The sequence below is a fragment of the Ictidomys tridecemlineatus genome, unplaced genomic scaffold, assembly GCF_052094955.1.
Source record: "Ictidomys tridecemlineatus isolate mIctTri1 unplaced genomic scaffold, mIctTri1.hap1 Scaffold_77, whole genome shotgun sequence".
NCBI classification, from domain to species: domain Eukaryota; kingdom Metazoa; phylum Chordata; class Mammalia; order Rodentia; family Sciuridae; genus Ictidomys; species Ictidomys tridecemlineatus.
The window spans coordinates 540,229-557,477 of NW_027525652.1; the positions used below are offsets into that span (position 1 = coordinate 540,229).

A 17,249-nucleotide genomic window follows, 5' to 3' on the forward strand; every position below is an offset into this window, starting at 1 on the left:
AAACCTAGCCCCGCCCCAACTCCTCCTTTGAAGGTTGGAACGAAGTTGCCCGCCCCTTGAGCCGCTACCGGCTAACGGAAGTGAACCAAGAACTGACTATAGGATGCTGCCTTCCCATTTGTTTGGCCAGAGATTTGCATCATTCTGTCCCATCCAGAAGGTGTAAGATTTCCATTGCAAATAGAGATTGTGGAGAGGGGACGGCGGCTGGACTAGGGGAGTAAGATGTCACTTTACCTGGTGGTCCTTTGGATTTTGCTTCGCTTTCCTACGGGAGTGGTGGTGCACACCTGTAATTCCAGTGGCTCAGGAGGCTGAGGTAGGAGGATTTTGTCAGTTCTACCTTTGGTTAAACAATCCCTGCGAAAGGAAACCACATAAGCAGTAATAAATACCTAGAGCAAAGGACTCATCAGGTTATGTAAAGCCAAATCATAGAATAAGGAAAAAATAACAAAGAATTTTTATTTTAAACCATTAAGTTTATTACACAGTTAACTAAAACACACAGTGCATCTGTTTCTACCTGATGGATCATCTCCTTTTATCCTGAAGAGGTTCTTTTAGCATTGTTAATAGTAGAGATCTATTGGTATTGAATTTTCTTACTTTTTATTTATTTTAAAATGTCTATTCTGCTTTCAGTTTTGAAGAGATTTATCCTGGATTAGCAGTTTTTGTCTTCTAGCACCTTAAACCTTTCCATTAACTTTAACCTCTCATTTCTGATAAGAAGTCAGCTATCATTTTAGTCATTTTTACCAATGCATAACACACCACTTTTTTCTAATTGCCTTCAAGACCTTTTTCCTTCTAATTGATCATTTACAGTTGACTCTGATGCATCTAGATGTGATTTGCTTTGTAACTAACCTTAGTATTCACTGAGTTTCCTAAATCTCTTGACATCTTTTTTGTTAATTTGGGATAATTTTAGTCATCATTGTCTTAAATATTTTTTTTCTGTACAATTTATGCCTCTATTCTTCTAGAAATGTAATTATATGTATGTTAGGTCACTTTGTATTGATAGTAACCAAGTCTCTATTTTTTTCTTTCTAATTTTTAGACCAGATAATTTTTATTGGTCTATCTCCAAGTTAACTTTTTGCTGTTTTTGCACTATACAATCTGATGATAGATTTGTTTCATAAATTTTTCGTTTCCAATACCGTACTTTTTATTTCTTTTAAAAGAAATTTTTCATTTATATGTTGACACCCATATCTACGTATTCATTATGATTAAGCTTTTCTTTAACTCCTTGAAATTAGTTATAAAAACTATTTAAATTTTTTCTGCTAATCCTAACATCTGGGTCAGCTCACGGAACTTTTTTTATATGTGATATTTTCTCTTGTGGTTCTCATTTTTCTATCTTCTTTGCATTCTGGCAAAATTTAATGATATTCTACATGCCTATAATCCCAGCGACTCAGGAGGCTAAGGCAGGAGGATCAAGAGTTCAAAGTTAGCCTCCGCAACTAAGGGATGCACTTAGCAACTCAATGAGACCCTGTATCTAAATAAAATGCAAAAAAGGGCTGAGGTTGTGGCTCAATGGTTAAGCACCCCTGGGTTCAATCCCTGGTACCAAAAAAATTTTTTTAATTATATTCTGGTCATTTATAGATGATACATCATAGGAAGTCTGGATTATGTTTTCTTCCTATAAAGGATATTCTGTTTTATGTGTCATGCAGGCTAATTACTGGTGAATTGTTTTGATCATATTAGATTTGGTATTATTATTATTATTATTGTTATTATTATTATTATTTGGTTCCAGAGATTGAACTCAGGGTACTCAATTACTGAGCCACATCCCCAGACCTATTTTGTATTTTATTGAGAGACAGGGTCTTGCTGAGCTGCTTTAGCACCTCTATTTACTAAGGCTGGCTTTGAGCTCGTGATCCTCTTGCTTCATCCACCTGAGTCACTGGGATTATAAGCATATTCCGTGCCTCACTAGGTTTGGTATTTTTCTTTATTTCCATATTTCATGGTGCATTATACTTGTACATAATGGTGGGATTTGTTGTTATGTTTTCATACATATGTACAATATAGTGATAAAACTTAGCCAATATCATTCTTGAGTATTTCTCTTTTACCTGCTTTCCTCTCTCCCCTGATCCCTTTCCTCTATTCTACTGATCTCCCTTTGATTGCCCTCAGATTCCTTTCACACACACACACACACCTTTCTTTTCCTTTTTCCTTTCTGGCTTCCTCATACATTTTCAGCATGAATCAATTTTGGTTTCAAATTTAGGTCTACCATTTTCCCTTTACTCTTTTTTGTGTGGTTCTTTTTGCTAAGGCTTATTTATGAACTCTTAATTAAGTACCTGATATATTAGTGAAGCTGCTGCAACCTGACTCTGCTGAAAACCTAATTTCTTCCAACATTGCCATTTAGCATCATCTTCAGTCTCCTTTATAGCAGTCAAACTCTGCTAAGCCTTAAAGAGTCTCATCTGGTACATTCATATCAAAAATAAATTTCCTCCAGGCTTTTAGTATTCTCTCTCTCTAACACACACACATAATCACATTGCACCCACCATAAATAGCTCAGACATTCTTGTCCACAAAATTCCAACCACTATGATAATCTTGCACTTTGATAATTTTCTCCTTAACTCAGTATGACCACCATCTTACTTGAGCTTCATCCCTCTGAAATTAATACCTGAAAATGTTTAGTTTTTCTAGTTTTATACTCTTTTGTGTCAGGAAAACAAATCCCGTACAGTAGAACTATAACAGTTTCAAGTAAAAGTACTAAATTAGTTATATCCTTGCCCATCAATAGTGGTAGAAGAACTTAGGTGAACTTACATAGAAACTGCAACATCTTACATATTCAACAACAATTTCATTGCCCATGGAACCCAAAATTAATTGAAAGAGTAAACCCCAAAATGGATATCTGAAAAATAAACTGGTCAAAATTAGTAAGGCAATCAGAGTTAAATAATCATATATTTTACCAATAGCACTAGCTTAAAAGTATGGGTCTACAATAAGTAGAAAAATACAAGTTAATGGCTAGAGTCATAAAAGTTTCTATTATGATAGGCAGTCTCTAATGATGCTTTAATATTATATGATAGTTGTGAAATGATTACAAACTAATAATGAACATAATCTATTTGCAGATTAAAATGTTCTTCCCTGTATTATCTACAAATTTTAGATACACCTCAAAATGCCCTGGAAAAGAAATTTCTTAAGTCTCATCAAAATGAACTGCCAGGTTTTTTCCTACATTTGACATGACACAGTGCCAAGATTTCTAGTCCTGAATACACACTTTCTATAGGGAAGAGACATATATCTTGGCAATTAATAGATCATTTATCTCATTTCATACAGCCAATTTTAGTCGTAAGAAAAGAAATGTTTATGTATTCATTCTGCTGACTTTAGTCTATAATCTAATCATGGATCAACAAACTTTTTCTGAAAAGAGACTGATAATAAACATATTAGACTTTGTAGGCAAGTCTTAATTGCCACTCAAATGCCAGTGTAGCACAAAAACAGCCTAGACTATGGGTAAATAATATAAGCTTCTGTGTTCTAATAAAACTTTGTTTACAAAAGCAAGTGTCATTGTTGGACACCGTGGTGTGCTCCAACAGTCACAACTACTCAGAAAGCTGAGGCAGGAAGATTACTTGAGCCTAGGAGTTCAGGCCAGCCTGGGAAATAAGAAAGAAAGAAAGAGAGAGAGAGGGGGGGGGAGAGGGAGGGAGGGAGGGAAGGAGGGAAGGGAGAGAGAGAGAGGAATGAATGAAAGAAAGAAAGAAAGAAAGAAAGAAAGAAAGAAAGAAAGAAAGAAAGAAAGAAAGAAAGAAAGAAAGAGAAAAAAGGAATAAAGGGAACAATTTAAAAAAACAGTGTCAGGCTTACAGCTATGATTTGCTCAACACTGTTCCAGAGTATTAATGTTATGCTCACAATAGATGTTTGGCTAGGCTGTATACATACATACATACATACATACATACATATATACATGAAAGCAATTTTGTTCTTTTGTTTGCTTTCTTTTATTTTTTCCATTTTTTTGTTGATACATTATAGTCGTAAATCATGGCAGTATTTGTCGTTACATATTTCCACATGCACAATATAACACTACAGTTTGGCCAATATCATTCCCCAGTATTTTCCCTTCACTCCTCCCTCTCCTGGTCTCTTTCCTACACTCTACTGATCTCCATTTGATTTTCACTTTTTTTTCCTTTTTCCTCTCTTGCTTCCACATCCGAGAGAAAACATAGGCTCCCTTGATCTTATGAGTTTAGCTTATTTTGTGTAACAGAATGTTCTCAAGTTTCATCCATTTTCCAGCAAATGACATAATTCACCTTTATGGCTGAATAAAGCTCCATTGTGTGTATATGCCACATTTTCTTTATTTATTCATCCTTGATAAGCACCTAGTTTGGTTCCATAGTTTGGCAACTGTGAATTGTGCTGCTATAAACATGGGTATGCATGTACTACTCTAGTATTATGACTTTAATTCATTAGGATAAACATTGAGTAGTTGTATAGCTGGGTTATATGGTGGTCTCCTGCCTAGTCTTTTGAGGAACCTCCATACTGATTTCAATAGTGGTTATATTCATTTATAATCCTATCAACAGAGAAAAAAGTGTCCCTTCTTCTCCACATTCTCTCTAGCATTTATTATTGTGCATATTCTTTTTTTTAAGTAGTTGGACACAATACCTTTATTTTTATTTATTTATTTTTAATGTGGTGCTGAGGATCGAACCCAGGGCCTTGCACGTGCTAGACAAGCAATGTGCTGTTGAGCCACAACCCCAGCCCCATATCGTTCATATTCTTGATGGCTGCTATTCTGACTAAAGTGAGATGAAAGCTCACTGTAGTTTTGATTTGCATTTCCCTAATTGCTAATGATGTTGAACATTTTTATAGATTTGTTGTCCATTTTTATTTCTTCTTTTGAGAAGTATCTGTTTAATTCATTTGCCCAATTAAGCTAGGTTATTTGAGGTTTTGGTGTTAAGTTTTTAAAAGTTTCTTATATAGTTTGGATATTAATCCTGTGTCAAAGAGTAGTTAGCAGGGTTGGGGATGTGGCTCAAGCGGTAGCACGCTCGCCTGGCATGCATGCAGTGCAGGTTCGATCCTCAGCATCACATACAAACAAAGATGTTGTGTCCGCCAAAAACTAAAAAATAAATATTAAAAAATTCTCTCTCACTCTCTTAAAAAAAAAAGAGTAGTTAGCAAATATATTTTCTCCAATTCCTTAGGTTCTTTCTTCATGTTACTAATTGTTTCCTTTGCTGTGCAGAAGCTTTTTAATTTGATGCCATTCTGTTTATTAACTTTTGTCATTATTTTCTGAGCTTTAGGAGTTCTAATAAGAAAGTCATTGCCTGTACCTATATGCTGGAGTCTCAAATGTATATTTTCTTCCAAGGATTTGCATAGTTTCTGGTCTAATTCCTGGGCTTTTGATCTCTTTCAAGTTTGTACAGGGTCTAATCTTATTTGTCTACATATGGATAACCAATTTTCCTGGCACCACTTGTTTAAAGCCTGTCTTTTCTCCCAATATGTTTTTGGCATCTTTGTCGAGAATCAGATGAGTGTTAACTGTGTTGGATCTTTTTCTGTGTCTTCTCTTCTTTCCCATTGGTCTATGTATCTGGTTTTATGACAGAGCCATGCAGTGGTTATTTCCATAGCTTTGTAGTACAATTTGAAGTCAGGTATTGTGATGATGCCTCCAGCTTGCTTTATTGACTTAGAATTGTTTTGGCTATTCTGAATATTTTATTCTTCCAAATGGATTTCAGGACTGTTTGTTCTAGTTCTGGAAAAATGACATTTATTATTATTATTATTATTTTAAATTTATATATGACAACAGAATGCTTTACAATTCATATTACATATATAGAGCACAATTTTTCATATCTCTCATTGTATACTAAGTATATTCACACCAATTCATGGGTATTTTGATGGGAATTGCATCAAATCTGTATGTTGCTCCTAAAACCAATTTCAAACATATACAATCATATTAGTAGTGATTTTAGTGTCCAAAAAGAGATCTACTAAACAATAATTACTGGGCTGGTTTGGTGACTTGTAGTCCTAACTACTCAGAAGGCCAAGCCAGGAGGATTGCTTGAGTCCAGGTGTTGGAGATCAGGTTAGGCAACATAGCAAGACCCCCATCTTAAAAATAATAATAATTACTGATGTCAAAACACATCTCAATCATTATGCTAGTTACCAACTCTTCATTGTTTTCCTTGAAACTCTAATATACAATTAGTGAATGTCAATTTAGGACTAATTGTGCTGTTTTATAGAGGAGAAAGCTGATTATAATAGTAAGTGAAATCATCTGTCATGAACTGATTTGTGTTTATTTAATCACAATTATCATGCTGATGACTCTACATATTAAGTCTCCACCTATAGTCCCCTAGGTGCTAATTTTAAAAAACGTGAGTTTTCATTAAAAATAAGAAAAGAAACCCCTCCATATGCATTTCAATAATTCAAATTGTATCATAATTTGACTATTAACACAAGGGAAAATCAATGCAACTAATTCAGATTTAAATTCAAGATTACACAGTGCAAAAGAGGGAATAGTCTTGGAAAGGGAAGTAGAAAAATGTAAGATCCCTCTTAGAGGTCAGAAAAAATAAAATAAAATTTCCTTCAGAATAACAACTGGACATAAAGCTTTCAAGAAATGTTAGCTACTAGCTTTCTTCTCTGACAATCGGTTTTGTCAGTTGGTTCCCACTAAGTTGTGGACTTTTTCCGACCAGGACCAGATATCTTGTCTTTTGATTTTCATCCACTCCCACACCATGCTAGGGCTTTGGTAGCACAAAATGAGAATTAAAAATATGCTTTTGAATTAAATAATTTCTTCCCTTACGGATAAAGATAAGAATCTCAAGATCTTAGCCTGAAGACTAATGTCCATCTCTCTGCCCCCACCTGTCCCCGCCTTAAAAAAAAAGCAGGCCACTGTCTCCAGTTTACACCCTCACTCACAGTTCTATTCACCTTCCCCTTTCCTAATCAGAGGGATCTTGGGGTGGGGCTTCAAGGAACCTCAAAGAGATTGAAGGGGAGGGAGCCTGGAACCATAGACTAGCTGTGACAAGTCATGGGTGGGATTTGGTAGTTCAGAAAAGGAGGTACCAGACCAGGAATGGGGGATGGGAGTGATGGTGAAGTGGAGTGGGCTAGTTTAGGATGGACCAGAAATGAGACATTAAGGAAAGCCAGAAAGGACCAGTTGGCAGGGGGGGGGGATGGGTGGGTGACTACTAGAATCATGTGGAGGGTCGCTTGTGAGGTCACAGGAGCAAAGGCAGGTGATTGGACGAGAAGGAGAGTTCTAGTTGCCAAGGCAGCGACTAGAGGAGAAGGTCTTCAGTCCATGAGAAGGTCTTGACTAGAGAAGGACGGAGCTCCAGCTCCGTGTGTTCTCCAGTAGAGTCTGTGGATTGACCCCCAGATATCCCTGCTGAGGTGTCACCCGGGAAAGGCTTAAGCCTTCCCGGGCGCCACCCCTCTGTGCTTTGCTACCCACCCCACCCGCCCCCCTGAGCCCCGCCTCCGCCCCCTGACGCCCGCCACAGCCTACTCCACCCTGTCACCGACTCCCCAAGGTGACCACAACATGGCTGCAGCGCCAGTGCTGCTCTTCTTGCTGTTCGTGCTGTGGCTGACCTGGCGAGTGCCGGGCCAACTGGACCCGAGCACCGGCTGGCCCTTGTGGAAGCACAAACTCTGTGCAGATGACGAATGCAGCAGTGAGTCCACAGGTGGGCGGGCAGCCCAGGGTCTCCGTGGTGGCTCTTTGGGGCCGCATGGGGCTCTGATCCCCCGGTCCCCTGCCCCGTGGGCTGGGCTAGGGGGTCGTAGGATGACGGGTGGGGCGCAGGAGTGACAGAGCCTCAGGACCCTGCCTGTGTCCCCTCCGGCTCTGCCGGTGCCTCAGCCAGCCCGTTCAGGTTGCTGAGATGCTGAGCCTATGGTGCAGACTTCACCAGCAGTCAAATTCATAGACCAATAGTGAATGGAGGGCCTGGGGTTGTAGCTCAGTGGTAGAGCGCTTGTCTAACATGTGAGGCACTGGGTTTGATTCTCAGAACTGCATACAAATAAATAAAATAAAGGTCCATCAAAAACTAAACTAAAAAAAATTAGGCAAAAGCTTAAAAAAATAGTAGTGAATGGGAATCTCAGGGTTGAGAAAGACCTTAGAAGCAACTGGTCCAACTTCTTAATAACTGCATGTTGGACTCCTGCTGTTTAATCAAACGTACCCCAGGCTGTAACTCATACTGAAATTCCACCCCTACAAGCTCTCAGTTCTTACTGGAATTCTACCTCATTCACAGAGCCTCAATGCAGGTCTGTATCCAATTCCCTTTAGTCTCTCTTGATATTTCTGTGTTCTTTTTAAATAGCTGTCATCTGTGCATTCAATAAATAATTGTTGAGTATCTCTGCCAGGTGCCAGATACTGTGTTAAGCCTTGGCTCATTCCACCTGCAAATCTGCAAACCAAGACTCCCTCTATTTCAGCTTTCCTAAAATTTTAAACACAAGGTTTCACCAGCACTAAATCCATGTTTGTTGAATGTGACCCTGGTCTATATATCTCTGGTTTTAAATTTTCCCTTGAGTGAATATTGTTCTGGTAGCAGTTCTATGGCCATTGAAGTAGTGGAGAGTAGACTAGAGATTGTCCATTTTATAATTGAAGGGTCTAATAGCTCTAATTAGGATTATGAAGTTTTCTTCTCTGTGTTAATTGTCTTTAGGAGAGCCAAATATTCCAGGCACTGTGACTCATATATTTAGTGAAACACTCGATGAATATTGAAACTGAAGAGAGACAATTCTTATTCTATAGCATAAAATAAAATAGCCATTTCCCCTTTCAATTTTAGAGCTACTTATAACAGAAGGTACTCCTGTTGATGCTGCTGATACAGAAAACCAACTAGAGATAAAGGTGGAAGAGCCAGAAGATGCCACCACCATACTTTTCTTGTTACATTCATTCTTGCTTTATTTGTCTAAGATGGTAAGTTTGACATAGTTTCTTCAATTAGAATGTTGATTATTTATTAGTTTTTAAGTGGCTTCTGGTCATGAAGTGAAGAACTTAAAATGTCTTTATGAAAATTACTCCTGATCCTTTGAGTAGATAGCTCCTGAAACAAAAGCCATAGGGGTGTGGCTTTAATGGCTACTTGGTTTAGCACATGAGGAAGATTTGCTGTCTACCAAGGCTGGACATTTGCACACCTATAAAAACTTGGTTCTTCCCCTCAGAACCTTTCATTCTGGCAGGGAGATAACAGCATTCACTTGAAACACAGTAAGATAATGACAGAAAGAGAGGTATTTATTCGATGGTAGAACATTATTGTCCATAAATGCATTTATTATGGTTGGAAGGGTGATCAATAAGGTCAGAAAGTGGTTGAGATGTGTTTGAAGCACAGGCAAAGGGCAAACAGGAGTCTGACATGTGGTTTGTTGTTGATTAGACAGGCTGGGGTGGTGGGGGAAGCTGGCAGTCAGAAGAAATGTGTTCAGAGAAATGGAAACATGAAGAAAGGATATTTGGGGAGGGCAGGAGAATGTGAATAGTTGGTGTTGTAAAGTGTGAAGTTGGAGGGGGATGGGCCTGTTGGAGAGGCCAGCAAATCTTAACTGAAGTCATGAGCCAAAGTAGCATTAGACCATTAATAGTGGGGATCCTTAGAAAGTTTTAAGAATGAAAAGGAATTAGGTTAGATCTGTTTCTTAGAAAGAGTCACTTAAGGCTGATCTTTCTAAAGAAAATCATGATTCAAACAAGACATTTAATCTGTCTAGAAGCTTATCTAAGCATTTTAGGACTTACCTCCCCCCCATTGGTATTTGTTGATATTGGACTTTTAGAATTTAATTATAGGAATGAGAAAGCTTTTAGAGGTTGGAGGTCCTAGGGCCTTTGTGACAGTAATCCTCCTCAACTGAAGTTGTTTCCTGTAGATTGTGTTATTTCAAGGCTTGTGTAAGAAAGATGATGTTGTTGTTTTCCTTGTAAAATGTATAGATTTTGAAGCCAGGTAGATGTGGTTTCAAATCCCAAGGTTATCATTTAGAAGTTTGAGCAAATAAGTAAACTTTTGAAAAAAGTTTTCCTCATCTGAAAAATGTAGATAATGCTTACTCCAATCATAAGAATTAAATGATTTGACAAGGTAAAATGTCTGGTGAGGTGTCTGGCATTTTGAAGGGTTTTACCCCTACGCACCCCCTAATTCTCATGTAGGCAGTCAGAAGGTGGTATAAATCAATGAATACCTGGGGAGGAAAGACCACCAGGGTGGAAAAGATGTGGTGGGGAGAAACAAATCATTTTTCAGTTGGCTCCATGTTTGTTCATGATGGTGGCAGCCATCTGGGTAAGGGGTATGTACAAGCCAGGCAGTTAGAATAATGATATTTCCAGTGATTAAAGCAGTCTTCCACAGTCATAATTTGATTATCAGAATGAATCAGCATCACTTGGAAAGTTAACAGCCTCACGATATGGAAAGGATTTCTTTATTCATATTTTTAGGTATTCACAGAGCCCTCCTCTAGGTCTAGGTCAGGGGACACGAATGTGGTGCAGGTGTGTCAGTGATTGTACGGTGATAGGTAAGACATAGACGTGAGTGGCAAAGAAGAGGCACAATGTTAAAAGACTGATTTGAAAGGAGATTTCAAAAAGGCATTTTGATGGCCCAGTATGTACAGGACATTGTGTGAGGACTAAAAGAGTCTAACAGGTGTAAGGCATGATTGTGATTTTTGAAAGCCTTAAGAAAAGGACTTAACAAATATATGCAAAAATTATGAACAAATCAATGTAAAATCTTAAACAAGTAGTATGATATCTGATAGGACTGGAGAGTAATAGGCTCTGATGTGTTTGGGAGATGTGCACCAATCAGGTTCATTGATCAATGGAATCTTAGTAGAATCTTAGTGTTAGAAGAAACCTTGGAAGGCTGTTAGTCTAGTTTCTCACTCATTGCTGTTATTTTCTTTACTGTGGCCCTGACGAGTAGTTATGAGGCCTGTACACCAGTATTTCCTAGCATGAGTCACTCTCTTACAAGGCTATATGTTCTTCTGTTGTCTAGTTCATCCTTGTATTGACTCCAAATTTTCCTCCACATGATTTCCTCTATAAAACTGAATTCTTTTCTACATAGAAATCCTTTAAATATTTGAAGTTATATCTTAATTTAAAAATTATTTTTAGTATTTTTATCATGGAAACTTTCAAATAAGAGCAGAGAGAATAGTAGGGGACTATAGGTAACCATAACATACTGTACATTTTAGAATACTAGAAGAAAAGGTTGTGAAAGTTTTACCATAGAGAAATGATGTTTGAGGAGGTAGATATATTTAACTGATTTAAACGTTACATAGTGTAATCATGCATCAAAATGTCATGTTACCTACTTCAATAATTATAATGTTTGTTTCTATGTACTAGTTAAAAAATAAATTTAATTAGAAAAGCTTTAAAGAAAAGCACAGAGAGTAGTATAATGAACCCACGGGCCATCACCCAACTTAACAGTAATTCCTTGATAGCTAATATCAGTGAGTTTTTTTTAATTTGTTCTAATTGGTTATACATGATAGCAGAATGCATTTCGATTCATTGTATATAAATGGAACAAAACTTTTCCTAGTTGTACACAACACATTTGTATTCCTACATGTACCTCGGGTAATAAGGTTCATCTCATTCCACCATCTTTCCTATCCCTATGCCCCGTCACCTGTCCTACCTCCCCTTTGCTCAGTCAAAGTTCCTCCATTCTTTCCATGCCTCTTACCACCCACCTTACCCCCATTATGGGTCAGCATCCACTTTCAGAGAGAACATACAGCTTTTGGTTTTTGGGATTGGCTTAATTCCCTTAACCTGATATTCCCATTCACCCGCAGATGCCGTAATTTTTTTCTCTTTTAAGGCTATAAGTAATATTCCATTTCATATATGTACCACAGTTTCTTTATCCATTCATCTGTTGAAGGGTTGGTTCCACAAAACTATGGAATGCTTCACAAATGTGGGTGTCATCCTTGCTCAGGGACCATGCTAATTTTTTCTGTATTGTCCCAATTTTAGTATATGTGCTGCCAAAGCAAGCACACTCTGAGTTTTAACAAATGTAGATACCCATGTAAAAACTACCATAATCAAGATATAGAACAGTTTTTTCACTAGAAAAGGGGTTTCCTTGGGATCCTTCCCAGTGAGTTCCTTCACCACCTGTTCCAGGCAACCACTGATAACTTTTTTTTTTAAACTATAGATTCATTTTTCCTACAGTACTATTTCATATATATGCCACTATAAATGGACTCATTTATATCTAGGAGTGCAATTGCCTCCTACGTTTAATGTATGTTTTTATCTTATGTGATACTGTCAAGCCATGCTAAAAAATGACCATAATCATTTTATACTTCCACCAGCAATTTAGGAGACTTCCACTTGACTTCATCTTCACTAGCACTTGGGCCATTCTAGTGGGTATGTCTTTGTGAGTTTATTTCCTGATAATTAATGATATTGAGTGAACTTTTTTTTTTCTTTTGAGATAGGGTCTCACTAACTTGCTTAGGCCCTTGATAAGTTGCCAGCCTCAAACTTGGGATCCTCCTGCCTCAACCTTCTGAGTTGCTGGGATTACAGACATGTGCCATGATGCCTGGATCAAATACTTCTTCATGAGCTTGTTGACCATACTGTTTTTGTATGTCAACTCTCTCTGGCTAGCTGGAATCCAGACTTCTCCCAGCTCAGTGCCAACTGTGGGATTGGTTAGCTTATAGTTGTTCTTGGCCCTCGCAGGTACTGCTTAGAATGTAGCCCCAAACTGAAGACCACCTCCATGCAGATTTCTGGAACTCTCTTTCTTTGTGGCTCCCATCTTTCTGGTAGTTTTCTCTACATATTTTTGGCTGCTTAATCTCCTGGAACTCTGGTCTCTCTCTCCTCAGTGAGACTGTTATGCCCTATTTGGGTTCCCCTTCCCAAACTGAGGTCTAGAGGGTGCCTCCAGGTGAAATGCTCATCTATTTGTTCTCCTGCTCTTAGGGGTGACAGTTGCATGTCCCTTGTGGCTTTCTATCTGAAAAATAGCTCTTTAAAAATATATTTTCACTGGGCATGGTGGCACATGCCTTAATCCTAGTGGCTCGGGAGGCTGAGACAGGAGGATCATGAGTTCAAAGCCAAAAGTGAGGTGCTATACTTAGTGAGACCCTGTCTCTAAATAAAATACAAAATGGGGCTGAGACTGGGGATGTGGCTCAGTGATCAAGTGCTTCTGAGTTTAATCCCTGATACCAAAAAAAAAAATATATATATATATATATATATATATATATATATATATATATATATATATATATATATATATATATATATATATATATATATATTCCAACTTTCTGGTTGCTTTCAGTGGGAGAACAAGTCTCATATAAGTTACTCTCTATTGATTTATCCTTTTGTTGTAACTTTTTGCGATAATTGAAAAAAATATGTTTGTGGGACTTCTAGGATATATTGTAGCTTTGGTGAATAAATGACATCCCCCTGGTACAACAATTTAACCTGTTTTCTCTATTGCCTTTTTTTTGTTTGTTTGTTTGGTGGTGTTGGGGATTGAACCTCGGGCTCCATGCATTCTAGGCAAGTGCTGAGCTAACAACCTCAGCCTTTCTCTGTTGCTTTATATTTCTTGGAAATTGGTAGTCAGGTTTAGGTTCAATTCTGTTTCTTATGAAAACTTAATAAAATATTGCATTGACATCTGCATGTCCTCTCCTTTGATGTTGACTACTAGTCAACAGTGACCTTGGTGAGATTTGCTAATATATTACAGGTTGCAAAATAGCAATGGTCTGAGTTGCTGGGATTTTTCTTTCTTCATTTAAAGGCTGGGATGCCTATACAAATAAAAATTTATGATTGATTATTCTTTCTTTCTTTCTTTTTTTTTGTACTGGGGATTAAACTCAGGGGCACTTGGCTAGTGAGCCATATCCCCAGCCTTATTTTGTATTTTATTTATATACAGGGTCTCACTGAGTTGCTTAGCAATTCGCTTTTGCTGAGGCTGACTTTGAACTTGCTATCTTCCCTCCTCAGCCTCCCGAACTACTGGGATTACAAGTGTGTGCCACGACGCCTGGCTATGATTGATTATTCTTTACACAGATATTTGGTTTGTATAGTTAAGGCAGGAGATAAACATTTGATTCCTTTTCTTCATTACTTTTCAGAATAGTAAGGTGGTATTCTAGCATTATCAAATGATACCCAAAGGGGCTTTTGAAATCTTTTTAACTTTTATTTAAGAGTCAATATGACGTCATGCATTTAAAAATATTTGGTGTGTTTAATCCAGTTAGGAATAGTAATTGTTCTTACCTGATGCTCAATTTCTCCCCCTTTTGCCTTGTAGAAGCCTCTTTATCTTGGCTCCTGGGACCCTTTGCCACCACCTAGTGGTCATTGTTACCTATTTCCCTTGCTTTTGAACTATGAGATATTCCAAGTTCATCTTAAACATTCCCTGTCCAGACCTTGAAGGAACTATTTCTCTAAAAGAACTTTGGTTCCTTTCAATAGGAAATGATATTTAGAGGCTACATTCCAAGTACTAGGATTGCTTATTGCTCAAATTGACTGTCATTTGTAGGCCTTTTTAGTGAACGAAGCTCAGAAATATGTGGGGATTTTTCATCATGTCATTTAGATAATTCCCATGAAAATTCAGGAGAGATTTTACTTCACTTCATCTATCTTAGATTTGTGTTTTCTTTCTCTGATGTTGGAGTTCCAGTTTTCAATGACATCAGTATAATTGTTTACAGTCTTGTGCCACTTAATGACATTTTGGTCATTAGTGCATAATAATGGAGCTAAAAAATTCTTGTCACCTAGTATTTTTAATATCTTTTTTGTGTTTTGATATGTTTAGATATATAAACATTTACAATGTTACAATTGTCTACAGAATTCAGTATAATAATATCTTATAGGTTTTTATCCCCAAAGCGATGATATACCATATATGAATACCTACGTGTGGAAATGGCTATATTTTCTAGGTTTGTATAAGTATGCTCAATGATGTTTACATGCTGAAATTGCCTAAGATGTGTTTCTCAGAATTTATTCCCATCATTAAGCAACACAAGACTATATTTATGTTATTTAAAATACTTTCAGGAATGTATTCCTGAAATGAAATTCTCTTGTCTTTAAGCTATATCCCACTAAGGTATGTTTGAACTAATTCATTTCTGTGGTTTGTCACCAACTTGATGTCACAGGTTGTTTCATTTTTGCTTTCAATATTTAGGTATTACTTTATAAAGATTTTTTTGTTTATTTTACAATTATTTAAATATTTAGAAGAGCCAAAGTTAATTTGTAAAAATAAGTTGTTTCTGTTTTCTAGTACTGGTGATTGAACCCAGGGCTCCTATCCACTGAGCCACATACCTAGCCTCTTTATTTTTTATTTAGAGATAGTTCTCACTAAATTGCGTAGGGACTTGCTAAGTTGCTGAGGCTAGCTTTGAACTTGTGATTCTCCTGCCTGATTTTGAAAGAATTCTAGCTTTTGTCCCAGTTCTGTCTACCCTGATGTTACTCTCTTTTATAGTTAACTTTTAAAATTTATTTCATTATGTATTCTGTTATTAAAAAAATAAGCAAATGAGAAAAGGGATATGTAGCTCAGTGGTAGAGCACTTGCCTACCATACATGAGGCCATGTGTTCAATCCCCAGCACCATAAAAAGAAAAAGAAAAGCAAATGATTTTTACATCTAGCTATGATAGCTTTATATAGGTACTGGCTTCACCTTCCCAACTGAAACAACTAAAATAAATATGAAAAAAAAACCCACAAACAGATAAAATTTGAAGATCCAGCAACATTGAAGATCAAGCAACAAAGAATGATTCTGGAAACATAAGGAACAAATGCTGTGAGCTCTTTAGTTTTCCCAGCTTTTACTATGTTAAGAGATTCCCAAGCCATGACAAAGAAGGGGAAGTCAGGCAGAACCAGAGGATACCTTGAATTGAGAGATGGTGCTGAGATTCCAGGAAAACCGAAGTGACTAGAATTCACAGGGTGGAGTACCAAAAGAAGGTTGCTACATTGAGAGACAATTCTGGAAATCTGTGAAAGGCTCTCTGAGTGTTCAGCAGGGTATTGATCTGCACATAAGTGTGATGAAACTGCTTAGCAAGTCAGAGAAACAATCTTAAGTGATTAGAAGGAACAGGTCCTAACACAGGGACCAGAATAGCACCTGGAAAAAACTATCTAAGGAAGTTGGGTAGAATAATCAGAAGGGCGTTACCTCGGACTGACTATTACAATTTATGTAATACCTAGCAAATATTCAGACCCAAGAGAATCAAATTGTTTCCAGTAATTTAATTGTATACAAAATATTAAGAATAGTAATTCGTAATGTATGGCATCGAATCAAAGCTTACCAGGCATGCAAAGAAGCAAGAAAAATACAATCCACAATGATGAGGAGAAGAATCATCCAATCAAAGCCAACCGAGAACTGCCGGAGATGTTAGAATGAGGTAATGGCATTTTTTAAAAAGTTATTACTACTATATTTCGTGTGTTAAAAAGGTAAAAAGAGATATAGAAGATACATTTTAAGAAAATCAGACTTCTAGAGTTGAAAATATATGATAAACACAGTGGATGGGATTAATGTCAGAATAAGCATTTGTGATGAAATTGTTAGTGAACTTGAGGACATAACAGGAGAAGTACCCCAAATGAAACACAGGGAAAATTTCTTCTGTTAAAGAAAAGTGAACCAGAGCATCAGTGAGCTGTGGGACAGTTTCAAGTTGAGCGTTGAGAGGTATTCAGAAAAATATTTTAAGAAATGATGGCCAAAAATTTTCAAAAATTTGTGAAAACTGTACATCTGCAGATCCAAGATATTAAAAGGAACTAGAGTACAAAAAGCATGAATAAAGCTATATCAAGGTATATTATATCATAAATAAATTGCTCAAAACCAGTGATAAAGAGCAATCTTAGCAGTTAGAGAAAACATTTATGTAGAGA

General features: G+C 37.1%; 2 long non-coding RNA genes and 1 other non-coding gene across 3 annotated transcripts in view; 1 reads left to right on the plus strand and 2 right to left on the minus strand.

Moving 5' to 3' along the window:
* The first annotated feature begins 46 nt into the window (after positions 1 to 46).
* LOC144374599 (uncharacterized) lies at positions 47 to 10,149 on the plus strand. Its single transcript, XR_013433962.1, has 2 exons — positions 47 to 319; positions 8,997 to 10,149. It is a non-coding gene; the product is annotated as an uncharacterized LOC144374599 (long non-coding RNA).
* LOC144374598 (uncharacterized) overlaps positions 4,361 to 17,249 on the minus strand; it is a 45,144-nt gene continuing 32,255 nt past the window's right edge. The window contains exon 2 of the long non-coding RNA XR_013433961.1: positions 4,361 to 5,872. This is a non-coding gene — a long non-coding RNA (uncharacterized LOC144374598). The remainder of the gene's footprint in view (positions 5,873 to 17,249) is intronic.
* On the minus strand, positions 12,159 to 12,265 carry LOC144374613 (U6 spliceosomal RNA). Its single transcript, XR_013433969.1, has one exon. It is a non-coding gene; the product is annotated as a U6 spliceosomal RNA (small nuclear RNA).